The 14,341-nt window shown below is 44.6% G+C and overlaps 2 long non-coding RNA genes across 2 annotated transcripts in view; one reads left to right on the top strand and one right to left on the bottom strand.

The window, feature by feature from the left end:
* The first annotated feature begins 1,395 nt into the window (after positions 1 to 1,395).
* LOC309349124 lies at positions 1,396 to 4,570 on the top strand. The gene is made up of 2 exons (XR_014159736.1): positions 1,396 to 1,520; positions 3,678 to 4,570. It is a non-coding gene; the product is annotated as an uncharacterized lncRNA (long non-coding RNA).
* Positions 1,509 to 14,341, bottom strand: part of LOC309349086 — a 29,892-nt gene continuing 17,059 nt past the window's right edge. The window contains exons 4-5 of the long non-coding RNA XR_014159684.1: positions 13,737 to 13,840; positions 1,509 to 1,687 (exon numbers count right to left, since the gene is read on the bottom strand). This is a non-coding gene — a long non-coding RNA (uncharacterized lncRNA). The remainder of the gene's footprint in view (positions 1,688 to 13,736; positions 13,841 to 14,341) is intronic.

The raw sequence follows: 14,341 nt of genomic DNA, 5'->3' as shown, positions 1-14,341 counted from the left end.
GGGGCCCAGTTAATTTATTTTGTGATGCAGTAGCTAACAAGAAGATGCCGTCCCATGGCCAGGCTCCTACATCACTGATAAAATGTGAAAGCACTAATCATGTGGATTGTCTGGGTCATGTGGTTACTCCTATGCCAGCTTCAGAAACCCCCAGTTTGGGTCATAACCCTGATCCTAGCACATGATTCACATTTACAGAATTTTACACCTATTTGCTACTAGCCTGTTTCACACTTGGACATTCTTAGACCTCAAATGAGTGAGAAAATAAGCGAATACAAAACATGTTTATCATCTGTTAGTTCAAACATTTTAGAAATGTGCAGTATTATGCAATTGTCTATTATCAACATATTTGAGAGGCATTTTATGCTAGCCCTACTCAGAGTAGATCAACTGGTGGTTTAAATAACTCCAGCATTGCTGTTTCCCCCCAGAGTTCCTAAGCCTGGCGTGCTCTATGGATCTGTTGGGCAAGACAAGGGTGGGGAATTCCTGACTGCTGGTCAAAGCTGGCCTGCCAGGCCTCACCAATCTGGACTGCCAGCTATGAGCACCCACAGGATCTCCCCCCAGGGGTGGGGGCTAAGTATATATTGCAAATAGATAAATATACAGACATCCATACATTAATAATAAGCACCAGAGAGCAGTGTATCTGGTGAATGGGCAGTGCCAAGGCCTGGCTAAACATTGAGAAACTTGTATTCCAGATCTACCCTTACATAGTTTCTTAGTGGGTAGACCTGCTGCCCATCTATGTATAGATCTGGCATCCAGACATCTTTCCAGTCACAACTGAAACCCTCAGTTGTTTTCCGTGGGGTGGCAATCACTTCACCACCAGCACAGAAGACTTAAAAACAAACCAGGAAGTTGCTTCTCTAGAGTCTGGACAACGGGTGTTCCACTCTAGCCTTCTCTTTGTCTAATTAGCTGCTTTCCTAAATGTCAGCCATTGCTCAGACTTCACTCATTGACTAAAAATGCAGACAAGCAGGTATAGCCTAGTTTTTCCCAAAACAAATTTGGTGAATAGTACCTACACAATGTGTGTCTCATAACTTGCATTCTACAAGGGCTAGAGACTTGGGTTGGGGTTTTTCCTCCAAATAAAAGCTGAGAATTGGGGAGGGGTGAGTGGCTCATCTAGAGTGTGTGTGTGTGTGTGTGTGTGTGTGTGTGTGTGTGTGTGTGTTTGCGTGCACAACTGTTCCTCCTTCCCACTTGACATGTATGCTGCCAGCCTCTTCATAAGCACCATCTCCTCTGCTGCTCTGCTTCTCCTGCTTTTCAGCTGAGAACAGTCCTTTGGAAGGAGTGGAGTTTGGTGGTGAGGACCAGCTCTTCCATCATCACCAGCCAAGGATGGTGGCCGATGTAGTTCAGCTTGTTCTCACAGTGGCCAGCCAGATGCCTGGGGAAACCGACAAGAAGAATCTGATCACCAGAGCCCTCTCCCCTCCTGTGGTTTCCAGCAACTGAATTTTGTTAGCATTAGTGGAAAGGCAGCCGGAAAGGTAGAGCATAGCCATCATAGCTAGTAGCCAATGATAGCTCTCTCCTCCATGGATTTGTTTAATCTTCCTTTGAAGCCTTCTAGGTTGGTGGCAATCACTGCTTCCTGTGGGCTTCTTGTTGCATTTCCTCTCTGTGCACTAGAAAAGCATGCTCATTTCTCAGCATGCTGCAGAGAGAGAGAGAGAGAGAGAGAGAGAGAGAGAGAAAATATGTGAAAGGAGAGAGCATGTGGTTCTCTGGTTCATCTTTGGTTATGCCACTGCAGTATGCACTGGGGTCAGGACAGCACCAATGGAGGATGCCTCTGTAGCATAATGTTTGTTTGAGTTAGTATAAGCCAGAAGAACATGAGAGGGAGAGTTTCCAAGGGCACATTGTTATTGCATGAGCATATCTCATATTGGCACCTGCCATCTGGATAGGAGACTTCCTGGAAGCCCCACTCAAGCTGCTCTTGAGCATCTTGAAAGAGAGATAGAGAAATGCTATGTATTAAAAACAACCCCTGCGATCAATAAATGATAAGGCCAGCAGGAGCAGGACCTTGGCTCAGATGCCTCTGCTCCAAATGGCTCCATTGCTGTGTGCTTCATTGTATCGAATAACATATTCTAAGAAATAAGGCAACTAGAATAAAAAGTACTCCCTAATAGCAATGCAGTATTATAATGTGCAGGCACACCCCGCCCCCGCTCACACCGCCACATAAAGATGTGTGGTATGAACTGCGCATGTGCGGCATTCCATATGCAGTGCGCCGCCCCGGGTACGGAGACGGTTCCTCTTCCACTGCTCACATCATCATTGACCAATGGCCCTGTTGGCTTAGTTGAGTTGATGGGAGGTGTAATCCAGCAGCAGGTGGAGAGTTACAGGCTCCCCACCCTGACTCCCAACATATATAATGAAGTTCTACTCATCTCATGTCATATTGGGTGGCAACTTGATAGAGGACCATTGTGGGAACACCCTCTTTGAGCAAGTGCATCAGGCATCAGAGAAGTGAGATTGCAGGTAGATGTGCATACATACCAGGGTAGCTTTATAAGGTATATGTCTATCAAGACATACAAGGTGTATTTATATCCTATTAGTGCTCCAAGGAACTCAAAGTGTTTTGCATACTGTTTATTTATTTAATTTATTTCTACCCAACTGTTCAGGCAGCTCACAAAAAAATGTTAGAAGACAACGGACGAACATACTAGAGAAAACTTTATCAAATATATGTATGTGCTTAGCAGGGTCAGCCATTCTTTCAGGTCCACTTAAAACCTGAAAGAGGGGGAGCTAAGCAGAATTCTCAGTGGATGGAATTCCACAAGTGTGGGGGCCACCACTGAAAAAGGCCTTATTCCTGGTAACTGCTAAGCTGATCGCTTTATCAGAGGCGCACAACAGATAGCAGGGCACTCTTAAGACCAATCTGAGGACCTGGACAGATTCATATGGGTGTAGGGAAACGTTCAAATAACGTGGTTCCCAAACATTCAGGGTTTTAAAGGTTAGTTACTAGTACTTTAAACTAAGCCCAGAAATGAATGGGTGACCAATGAAGGTGATGCAAAATTGGGGTGATATAATCAAACAGGCTTGCATTTTGAACCAGCTGAAGTTTGCAGACTGTCTTTTAAGGCAGCCCCACATAGAGATTATGACAGTAATGTAGGCTGGGTATTTAAGAGAGTGTGTATAAGAAAGAAGCCCATTTTCCTCAGACAGTAGCCCTTGGAGTGCTCTTAGTTGGGCAGCCCTCTTCAAAATCTTTACTGAACTCCCCACCCCCCACGCACAGCAAAGGGGCTGGTAAATTAGATGCTAACACCCACTATCAGTTCTTGCAAAGCACATGCAGGTGGAAGCAGAATGTATTCCCATATTTAGAGCAGAAACACGGGCCTGTCGTCTTCTCCTTCAATACTGGTGAGGATGAGACACCTTTTACATGTGTCTCAAGGCCATTTACAAGCACACTATCAAAACAGATAAAATAGTTTTTTAAACAGTGCAGATGCAACAACTAAAGATAGGTCTTAAAACAGTACAAAAATAACACCCAAGGCCATTTCATCCAGCTTGGGAAGTGTGTGCAAACAAAAAGGCCTTCAGTAATTCTCAGAAAGGACAAATAGCGAGTGTCTGTCGTATCTCAACAGGGACGCTGTTTCGCAAAATGGGGCCAGCTACTCTGAAAGCCCTGCTCCAAGTTACTGTAGGAGCAGGGTTTTCAGAGAAAGGGAGAAGATGACTTCTGGAGAGCGTTGACCTGGAAAAGTAATGCAAGAAGAGCATCACCCGGGTATAATAACCGCTGGTGGTTGCATCAGAGCCTCTCTCTTTAAACAAATGCTCCCCATGCCAGCAGCTTCCAAGCAGAGTGCTTGAAATAATAGCCACATGGGGCACGTCACTAGATTTTCCGAGTTCTTCGTACATAGCGAGAAGAAATATGCATTTGCTCAAAGCTTCCCCTCTATTAATTGCTGTGTGAACTTCCTCTATAAAAATCACCCGTGTCTCAACACTAAAATGTTCCAAAAATAAATACAACAAACCATGTTCACATTACAGGTCTAATTTAAATGTAAAAGCAAGCCAACGGCAAAGGCAAGCCAACGTCCAATAACAACAGCAAACAAAAAAAGCACTCAGCAACCACAGAAAACAGCAGAAATGCATTTCTAAAGCAGACGCAGATGGCAGAATGGACACTCTTTCAACCACCTGGGAGCATTTACCTCTCTTGAAGGAGTTAACATACTCGAAAACCATGTTGGTTATATATGACACAGGTCCGAATAATCTGCTTATCACAGATGTTTTCATGGATTTCCCCCCTCTCTCTTTCTAATGTCGAGGGAGCTGAAGCACTGAAATTCTGATAATCCTCACTGTACCTGCTGCGGCTGATCCTTCGTGGGGAGGTTATCACTCCACAGATTAGAGTCTTTTTGAAATGCTATTTCAGTAGGCTGCTGCATTCTCCTACAATTATTTCAAAGTTCACTAGATTCTCTCTCAATGAATAAATGATACTGTTGCTCTTGTATAGATGCTTGCAGCGGCAAAAAAGGGGAGGCACCTGGGAAGGTCAGCAATTCTGTAACACACAGTGTGTATCTGGCGGGCAGCACAGTCCAACCCCCCTTCCCTTAGCCTGGGATGCTGTGTGTGTTGAAATACAGTGGTACCTCTGGTTAAGTACTTAATTCGTTCTGGAGGTCCGTTCTTAACCTGAAATTGTTCTTAACCTGAAGCACCACTTTAGCTAATGGGGCCTCCTGCTGCTGCTGCCATGCCGCTGGAGCACAATTTCTGTTCTCATCCTGAAGCAAAGTTCTTAACCCGAGGTACTATTTCTGGGTTAGCGGAGTCTGTAACCTGAAGCGTATGTAACCTGAGGTACCACTGTAGGTGGTGGTATCCCTCTGCAAGCCCTTCCAGCCTCCTGACTCTCCCTGAATACAGGAATAGGTGTTAGCAGAAAGAAGTCCTGCAATGGGGTGATTTGAGGGAGGACAGGGTGGGTCTGAGGTGGCCTACGATTTGCAGGATCCCAGTTTCACAGCTGCCATACAATGGCATCAGGCCCAATCTAACTGGGTACAGATCAGGCCTGATCCTCCTGCACCTTCTATTGCAGCCACTGTGAGCAAAAGGGCTACAGATGTGGCAGTGGTCCAAAAGCCCCACCACCCCCTGTTGGTGGCAGGTAGGAGTTAGGGTTGCACCCTGAGTCATGCTCAGAATCGACCCATTGAAATCCGTGATTTTCAAAGCAACCTACTGGGCACGCGTGACCAGTCTGATGCAGTTTTTGAGGTCTTGCAAAAGCATGCTAGAAACTCAGTCCTTTCTGCGGCAGGTCCACAGTAGTTAAATTCCTTTCAACCATACAGTTTCAGAGATGTAACTGCATCGTGGTAATTTTCCAGGTGTCCATTTTATTCCACTGATGGCAACTCATGGGTGTTTTCTTCTTCTTCTTAGGAAGGGGACATCAAATGTCAAGCTGGAAGTTATATACCTTGTTCACAATCACCCTTTTAAGAGAGTGGCAAAAAGCAGCAACACATTCAGGTGGGATCAGGTGTGCTTAACATGGGGAGCACATTAAAATATTGCTGTGAGCCTAGGGATGTGGACAAGAGATTGATAAGGGGCCACATTTGGCTGATTGTATCCTTTGGTTAGGTAAACTACAGGTTACATCACCACTGGATCCAAACAGTTAGTCAACTGCCTCTTGATACATGATCTTTTGGGGAATGTTTTGAATACTCAAAATGAGCAGACATTTCCACTTTCCAGGAAAGGTTGATGCAGTTCAGGTGTCTGTGTACAAAGGACAGGCTGTGTGTGTGGTATGAGTCAGAAACAAAGAGACAGGGAACTGAGCAGGGATCTGTAAGGGTCTGGCTGGAATCTTATATGAGTGCAATGTCCAGTTGTTTGTCTACAGAGGTGTGTACGCTTTGCCTCCACCTATAGTCAACCTGTCTATTTGAAAGTAAAGAAGTACTGCAGACCTGGAATTTCTCATTGCTCACCAAAGAAGGGGTACGTAAGTATTCTTCAGGCCTGTGCCACCAACCCTCTGCTGCCAAGCCTTCAGCCCACTCAGTGCGCCTCCCATTGGCCTCAGGGCCCCAACATCTGCGCCACCATGTCATCCTCTTTAGCCGGCAATGAAAGAGGATATCCCATGTCACAGAACGCATATAGCAGTACTATGTCAAAAAGCTGAAGAAGCTAAAGAGGCATTTTCAAAATGTGGCCTAACATAGTTCGGTTTGCCATAAAAGAATTGAAATGTCTTTCGTCAGCTGCGTACGATGCAAGAGATGAATCTGCAGCCGCTACACTTGCGACCATCTTTATGGCCTAGCTCTCATGGAGGGCGTAAAGCTGTGTCTGGTCTCTGCCACTTTAGACTGCTGGTTGGAAGTTACAAGACCAAATGAGCTTCTGCCACAATCCCAGCATCAAAGTAGCAGCCAGGATTCAACCAGCATGATGGAGGTGAAGGAATTGGATGAGCTGGTGGGATCTTAAGTCAGACATGGGGGATCAGATGCAAAAAAAAAGCCAGGGCTCCTGCACCTCTAATAGTTGCATTAAAAATTGTGTTAAAATTGCAGTAGCCCTGCCCTCTTTTACATCTGGTTATCCTATCTGCAATAGTCACGCATCAGTGCAGTGCAAAGAGCCACCAGGTGGGAAGCAGCAAAGAGGTGAGAGAATCTAGAACAGAGGTCAGTAAACTTTTTCAGCAGGGGGCCAGTCCCCTTGTGGGGGGCCGGACTATATTTTGGAAAAAAAATAATGAATGAATTCCTATGCCCCCACAAATAACCCAGAGATGCATTTTAAATAAAAGGACACATTCTACTCATGTAAAAACACACTGATTCCTGGACCATCTGTGTGCCAGCTTTAGAAGGCGATTGGGTCGGATCCGGCCCCCGGGCCTTAGTTTGCCTACCCATGGTCTGACTATGCTTTCAAGGAACTCCATTTCTCAGCAAGGGTGTCAAACCCTGGCATAGCAGCCTGGGGCAAGAGAGATGAAAGGCCTCAATTGGAACAACTCACTTCTCACTCCCCATTATCTGTGCGTGATCCTGCAAGTGTTATGTCTGATCATCCCTATTTTTCAGGCCCTGGACATGCCTGCCTGCTTGCTACCCTTGCTGAACTGTCTGGATTGCTGATCCCAGTTAACTCCAGCTCCCAGTCGACTGACCAACCCTCCTTCCACCCTGGTTGTGTCTGAGTTCTGGCTTCCTCAAGACGGACAAACAAGCCCCCTGCATAGAAAACTAGCTGTCAGGGATATTTATTCTCTCTCCCCCCCCCCCGACATCCAAGCCCTCTTCATGTGAAAATCATGCATGCAGCTAATATGTGGAGCAGGGAGGGGATCAGGGTGATGCCCCGAGTTTCATCCACCCTTGGCCTCTACATGTTCAGCTACAGATGTGCATAGAGCCCTACAGACATACAGTTAGCCTCCTATCTCAAGTTATTAAAGAGCAAACGATGTGTGTTTAAAAATATATATTAAAAAGTGAAACAAGTGAAAACAACTTTGGGGAAATGATTTTGGGCAGGAAAATGACTGACAGGGGGAAAGGGTTAAGTGCACTTTCTCTTTCAGAATCTCAAACTCCCAAATCTGCTTTTCGTTCTTTTAAATATTGGGACTTTGTTGCTCATATTTCCATATAATGTAGTTTGCCAATCAAGCATTCATTTCCTCAGGCTTCCACCCAATATTCACATTGCCTTCTTTCGCCACCTCTTCCCAGTCCAACAGTCAGTTCCCATATTATCCCTATTTGGGCATTCTCCCTCTCACAATTAACAAACATGTAAGCAGAGGGGGCGAGAGCGGAGGCAGCACCCGCCGGCCCTGATGTGTTGCTGAAACATCATGTCCCTGCTACTCACACTGGAAGGACACACCTGCTGTACGGCACACAGGCTCTCCGTGATTTACAACCTTGTGATTTACGATCCTGTTAGTCATATGAGGGAGGACACCCACATAGGGCTTTACTTTACCGTTTTCTGCTGACTCTTTAGAGGAAACAGACCAGGAATAATGACTTTGGCTGTGCACTGAAACAGCTCAGATGTGAAAGTGAGCATATGGAAACCACATGGTTGACTTAATCACATGTCACTCACTGCACAATCCACCCAGAGATTTGGGATAACAGGTCACCATCGGTCTACCTAAGAAGAGGTAGCTTGTGATTACATATTCACATATGGCTTGTGATTACATATTCACCACCACATTTCAGAGACGAAAAAAGGTTAGCCATGTATGCCTGTAACATCCCTGTGTCCAAACCACCACTTAACTCCGCACACCCAGCTACTATGAATTGCTGAATGTTCTTCCCTGTATTTATTGACTCTGAAATAACCCATCTTTTGCTGGATTCTGAAGCATAACAGTTTCCTTTTATTTAAAAAACCCAACCACCTAGGAATTTTCAATTGCCTATTTAATCACGAAGCAGATCCGGTTGTATTGATTGCAGAATGGCAGCAACACCGAACACATTTACTACCTCAATTGATAGTTATGGGGAGATCGAAGCAAAACAACCACAAGCTTGATGTGCCAGTGTGCATACTAACAAAAGTGTTAACAGGTACCCCAAAAACATCCCTGGAAAGGCAAAACAGAGACAAAAGAGACACCAGAATCAAGACAGCAGGGAAACAGGGGCCACTTCTGGAAAATCGGAACAGCTGCGTCATATGTAACTGTGCTATTAGCATTGTAGTGAAAACCTCACGACCATTTCTCGAGACTGCTTCTTCTAACAGGAAGAGGCCATAGCTCAATGGCACATCACATGCTTTGCACACAGAAGACCCCAAATTCAATCCCAGGCATCTCCAGTCAGTGCTGGGGAGACTCCTGCCTCAAACACTGAAGAGCTGCTGCCAACTAGTGTGGGCAATTCTAAACTAGATGGACCTATGGCAGCTTCCAAGTCAGATGTCGCTCAGAGGGAAATGATGTGAAGTTAGCCTAAGCCAAATGCTGTTTTGCACGTACAAGACGTTAGCACATGACGAGGTCTACAGAAAGAGAAATTAATGATTGCATTCCCACCCCCACCCCCCCGGAACAGGAAGAGCTTATTTGATGTGCTTTGTAGCAAAAAATAGCAGAGGGGAGGAAAAGCTCTTTGCTTCAGATTTAAAACAGAGGCTTTAAAGACGACGCAAGTGCTTTACTCTCAGCAGCCAGGAGCAAGCAGTTCATGTAAATACTTTTAACAGCATTAATGCAAAATCTGCGAAGGACGAAACAAGCATACAGGCAGAAAGATAATCCACAGTTTTCGGGGCTATAACTGGCAGTATGGGTGGAGGGAGCAACAGCATACACAAACCAAGAGAAGAATGTAAGTAGGATTCAGGCATTCCTGGGACAATTTACCCTTTATTACTTAAATCTAACTTTGTTACTCTCCTGAATTTTAATCATGTTGCAGACTTTGGTGTTGAAAACACAAAACTGAAGCACATACTGTATGTGGCAAAAGGAAGATCATTCCAGACAGAAAAATCCTTGCCCTGGAGCTGAATTTTATAGGAATGTATCTCTCTCCCGTTACAAATTTATTGTGCAATCAGAGAAAATGAAATGCAGAAAGCAGAGAGAGTGATAATTAAGTTATTAACAGTAGCCATTCACAAAACAGTTGTTGGTGATAACACAGGCACCTTGGCATTTAATTAACACATGTAGTGCAATGGAAAAAAATCCTTCTCTAGTGTCAAGCCAAAAAAAGTACAACTGAGCCTTTTGATGAATTGTGATTCAGTGGTTTCCCAGGGCAGTCTCTCTTTGACGTTCCATTGTTCATTAGAATATAAGAGGATGTCTGCTGGATCAGACCAAAGACCCCTGTAGCACAGCATTTCTTTTCTCTCAGTGGCCACCCCAATGCCTATGGGAAGCAAGGAGACGAGCCCAACAGCACTCAACCTGGTTGTGATCCCAAGCGACTGGTATTCAGAAGCACATTACTTCCACTACTGGGGGTAATATAGCCATCACGGTCAATGGCCATTGACAGCCTTATCCAAGATGAATCCATCTAATCCTCCTTTAAAGCCATCCACGTTGTGGGGGCCAAGTCTACAGCTGTGTGAAGAAGCACTCTTCCTTTTGTCTGTCCAGAATCTCCCAACTTCCAGCTTAATTGGCTGAAGCCTGGTTTCAGTATTACGAGAAAGGGAGACGAACCTCTCTCTAGTGACTTTCTTCATACCATGGATAATCTTATAACCTCTTCCATGTCCCTTCTTACTTGCGTTTCCTCCCCCCCCCCTTGAACTAACAGAGATGCTCTATCTTCGGGATCATTTTGGTTGCAGTTTAAGAATGGTGGATTGAAAGGAAATCACAGGCTGCATTCACACAGCAGTTTATTCCATCTCCCTGACTTTCCCCAATTGTTAATTTCCACACGGTATTTGAGCCACATGATGTAAACACCACTTCCAGGCGGATGTATTAGCTCTCATTTCCGTGTTATTTGCAAATGGACTTTTTCTGGAAGCAAATAATGAGCACTAAACTTGTGCTACGTTTCTGGAAGGGCTTTTTACCAGTGTTAGAAACTGAGATATGAAAGCTAGGAGCTAAATGACACCACAACGGAATATCTAGGCACACTTTTAATAACAAGAATACAAAGCTGATAATGAATGAACTGCAGCTAAAATATTATGTTCATTTTTCACATGGTCTAGTCCAAGCATAGGCAAACTCCAGCCCTCCAGATGTTTGGGACTACAATTCCCATCATCCCGAGCTAACAGGACCAGTGGTCAGGGATGGTGGGAATTGTAGTCCCAAACATCTGGAGGGCCGGAGTTTGCCTATGCCTGATCTAGTCCTTCCCCTGTCCACCCCCTACCACCCTTTAGGGTCTCTTCTCCAGTTTTCAGAGAGTAGCTGGAAGTGGGGAGGCATAAAAAGGTCCTCCTTTCCTTCCACTCCGCAGTTTTAATCTGAAATCTTAGACTAGTACTGTGCCCAGAGCCCAGAAACTGCTCGCTCTAATTAAATTCCTTGTCACAAAATGTGCCTAGAATAAGGGGAGTTTCGAACACTGGTTTTTACATTGTGTGAAATATAATGGAAAAACTAAAAGTTAGGGAAATGGAATTAACTATCATGTGAATGCAGCCACAGAGTGATCTAGGAGGCTAAAATGTTTCCCCTCCAGTTTTCAGAACTTCCCATTTCTGATGCTATATTTTTATTTGTTTGTCTTCAATGCTCCTAAGAGCAGTTTACAAAATATTAAAAATTACACTGCAACATATTAAAATGGCCTGGAATCCACAAACCACCACATGGGTAACAGCTCTTCCCATTCCAGACCGCCTCTGCCTCAAGATCTTCCACAGAGCCCCTTCTCGAAGTACTTTCTCTAACAAAGGTACATTATGTAGTCACAAAAGAAAAGGGGCTGTGGGTTAGTTACAGAGTACATGCCTTGCATGCAAAAGGTCCCGGTTTTATTTCTTATTATCTTTGAATACAGCTGGGAAGGACTCCAGCCCCAAACCTGTTATCTGTCACTGTAAAAGAATATAGGGCTAGATCATGGGTAGGCAATCTAAGGCCCGGGGGCCAGATCCGGCCCAATCGCCTTCTCAGTCTGGCCCACGGATGGTCCGGGAATCAGCATGTTTTTACATGAGTAGAATTGTGTCCTTTCATTTAAAACATATCTCTGGGTTATTTGTGAGGCATAGGAATTCGTTCATATTTTCCCCCCAAAATATAGTCTGGCCCCCCACAAGGTCTGAGGGACAGTGGACCGGCCCCCTGCTGAAAAAGTTTGCTGACCCCTGGGCTAGATAGACTAATGGCCTAATGAAGGGTACTCCCGGACAGGGGCTTAATGTCGCAAATGGGTAATTTGGATTCCTAATAAGATTAACTTTTGATGCTGACGTCATGTGAACATTGCAAAAAGGAGGAGAAAAGAAACACCTTCATGCATGAACACAACCCATAATAAGTACACCTCTGAAAGTACTCTCAGCAGAGACCTTGAGAGTTCCCTTCTTCCCGCCTGGGATCAGGAATAGCTCACATCTCCGACCATTAGGTATGCTGTCACTAGCCCTTCCCAGAGGGCTCTCAAGACAACAAAATATTTATATTAGTCAGGGAGATGAGGAGCATCCAGCTTGCTACTCTTCCTCTTCTGGGACACAAGGCAGCATGCTTTCCTCCAATTCTCCCTAGACACAAATGTGCAGTGTGAGTTCAAGGGATCTAAGCACAGCGGGGAGAACACAATCTCCCATGAGCGGTCACAAATGCACAGCAATCCCCAGCAGCCTGTTTTAAGAGTGTTTATTAAGAGCACGGTTTTAAGAGAGCAAAGGGGGAAAGGCAGAAGAGTGCATGAAAGTGAATAAACCTTTCAAGTTTACCTGCCCTCTGCAGCTGCTTTTACACACACACACACACACACACACACACACACACACACACGTAACACAGCATCCTGGATGATCAGAGGGATGAGGGATGGGTGAAGAAATGCTGGCAGCGTTCCATTTTTCAGCGCTCTTGACCCAGATAATTGACAGGTGGCTCTGAGCAGCCAATCACAGTATAAAAGCACAAACAAAGCAGTATACAGTGGTACCTCGGTTTAAGTACTTAATTCATTCCGGAGGTCCGTTCTTAACCTGAAACTGTTCTTAACCTGAAGCACCACTTTAGCTAATGGGGCCTCCTGCTGCCGCTGCGCAAACCGGAGCATGAATTCTGTTCTCATCCTGAAGCAAAGTTCTTAACCTGAAGCACTATTTCTGGGTTAGTGGAGTCTGTAACCTGAAGCATATGTAACCTGAAGCGTATGTAACCCGAGGTACCACTGTAAATGCATCAGCAGAATTAAAAGCAAACACTAAAAGTTGAATTACAACACCAAGGCAATGTACATATTATTAAAAAGTCTGAGAAAATACCTGACACCATGCAAGCCTCTCACGGGGAAAGCATTTCATAGACAGACGCCACCAGCAGGGAGACTCTTTTGCCTGTAGCCTTCAATGCTTAAGGGATGGGTTGTTTATTTCTTATTACTGTTTTAAGCCTGGGAGGTTGGACTGGATGAAGACCAGGGTCCTTCCAACTCATTTATTCTGATTCCAAACATAGGATGCTGCCTTATATTAAGGCAGGCCACTGATCCACCTGGCTCAGTATTGTCTACTATGCCAACAGGGAATCTGTTCCGGGCCTACCTGGAGATTGAACTTTGGGCCTTCCGCTTGCTTCCCAAAGATCCAAGCTGATAAAATTGGGGCTTGGAAGGAAAAGGTTAATGGGCAAAACCAGCCCCCTCCATTGGGTTTGCATGGCGGCCATTTTGGGCACCGTGATCTCACTTCATCTCATGTGGGTCATGTGATAAAACCACACAAAGCGGTGTCCTTTATTTTCACCTTGATATGTTGAAAGGTATGTGATCTGACATCCGACTTGCAATCTTTATTTTTTTTCAAAGCCCTGCCACTGTGCTTTATGCAAACCAATGTATGTATTTATTATTTAACAAAATGTATAGATTGCTCCAAGCAGTTTACGATAATGATGGAGGAAATGCTTTTGAGGCATGAAGGTAAAACAAGAAAGACCTCGCCTGCATCCTGTGTCTTGGTAGCAGAGGCTGTGGAGTTAAGGTCTTACCACTTGCTAATCACTGCACTTTGCAAAATGGCTGCTCTTAAAGGCACAGGGCTGAGGCTGTAACAAAAAGATGACAACCCTTAAACTACAGACATTCCTTCTGGAATTAACTGAATTTATTTTTTGCTTTCGTTAAAAAATAAAAAAGACAAGCCAAACTGGATTGCATACTCTTGAGTTTATTTCTTGCTAAGAAAGAATACACTTCAAAAACTTTTTTAGCGGGGGCTTTAAAAAAGATATCTATATCTATATGTCTGTACATCTATACAGCATATGTTTGTTCTGTATTTGACAGTGTACATCACAAACATTCTTCCTGAGAATATTGAGGCATGAGAAGCCAGCTGATCTTGTAGAAACAAGCAAAGAAAAAGAGCAGTCATTTTTGACTCCTGGCCAATCTGCTTTGTATATACTAAATCAACAAACTGGACAAGTACTTTCGTGGTTTTTCCCTTTTAGGTACCTTAACTGGCCGCATCTAATCTAGATGCGCATTTCCAACGACTATTAAATTCTTTGCTAAGGCTTTCTAAAAGCTGGAGCAGACACAAG

Source organism: Podarcis erhardii (assembly GCF_964252035.2).
Source record: "Podarcis erhardii genome assembly, chromosome: 8".
NCBI classification, from domain to species: domain Eukaryota; kingdom Metazoa; phylum Chordata; class Lepidosauria; order Squamata; family Lacertidae; genus Podarcis; species Podarcis erhardii.
The sequence above is the reverse complement of the archived record's forward strand: the minus strand, read 5'-3'. Positions and strand labels throughout refer to the sequence as shown.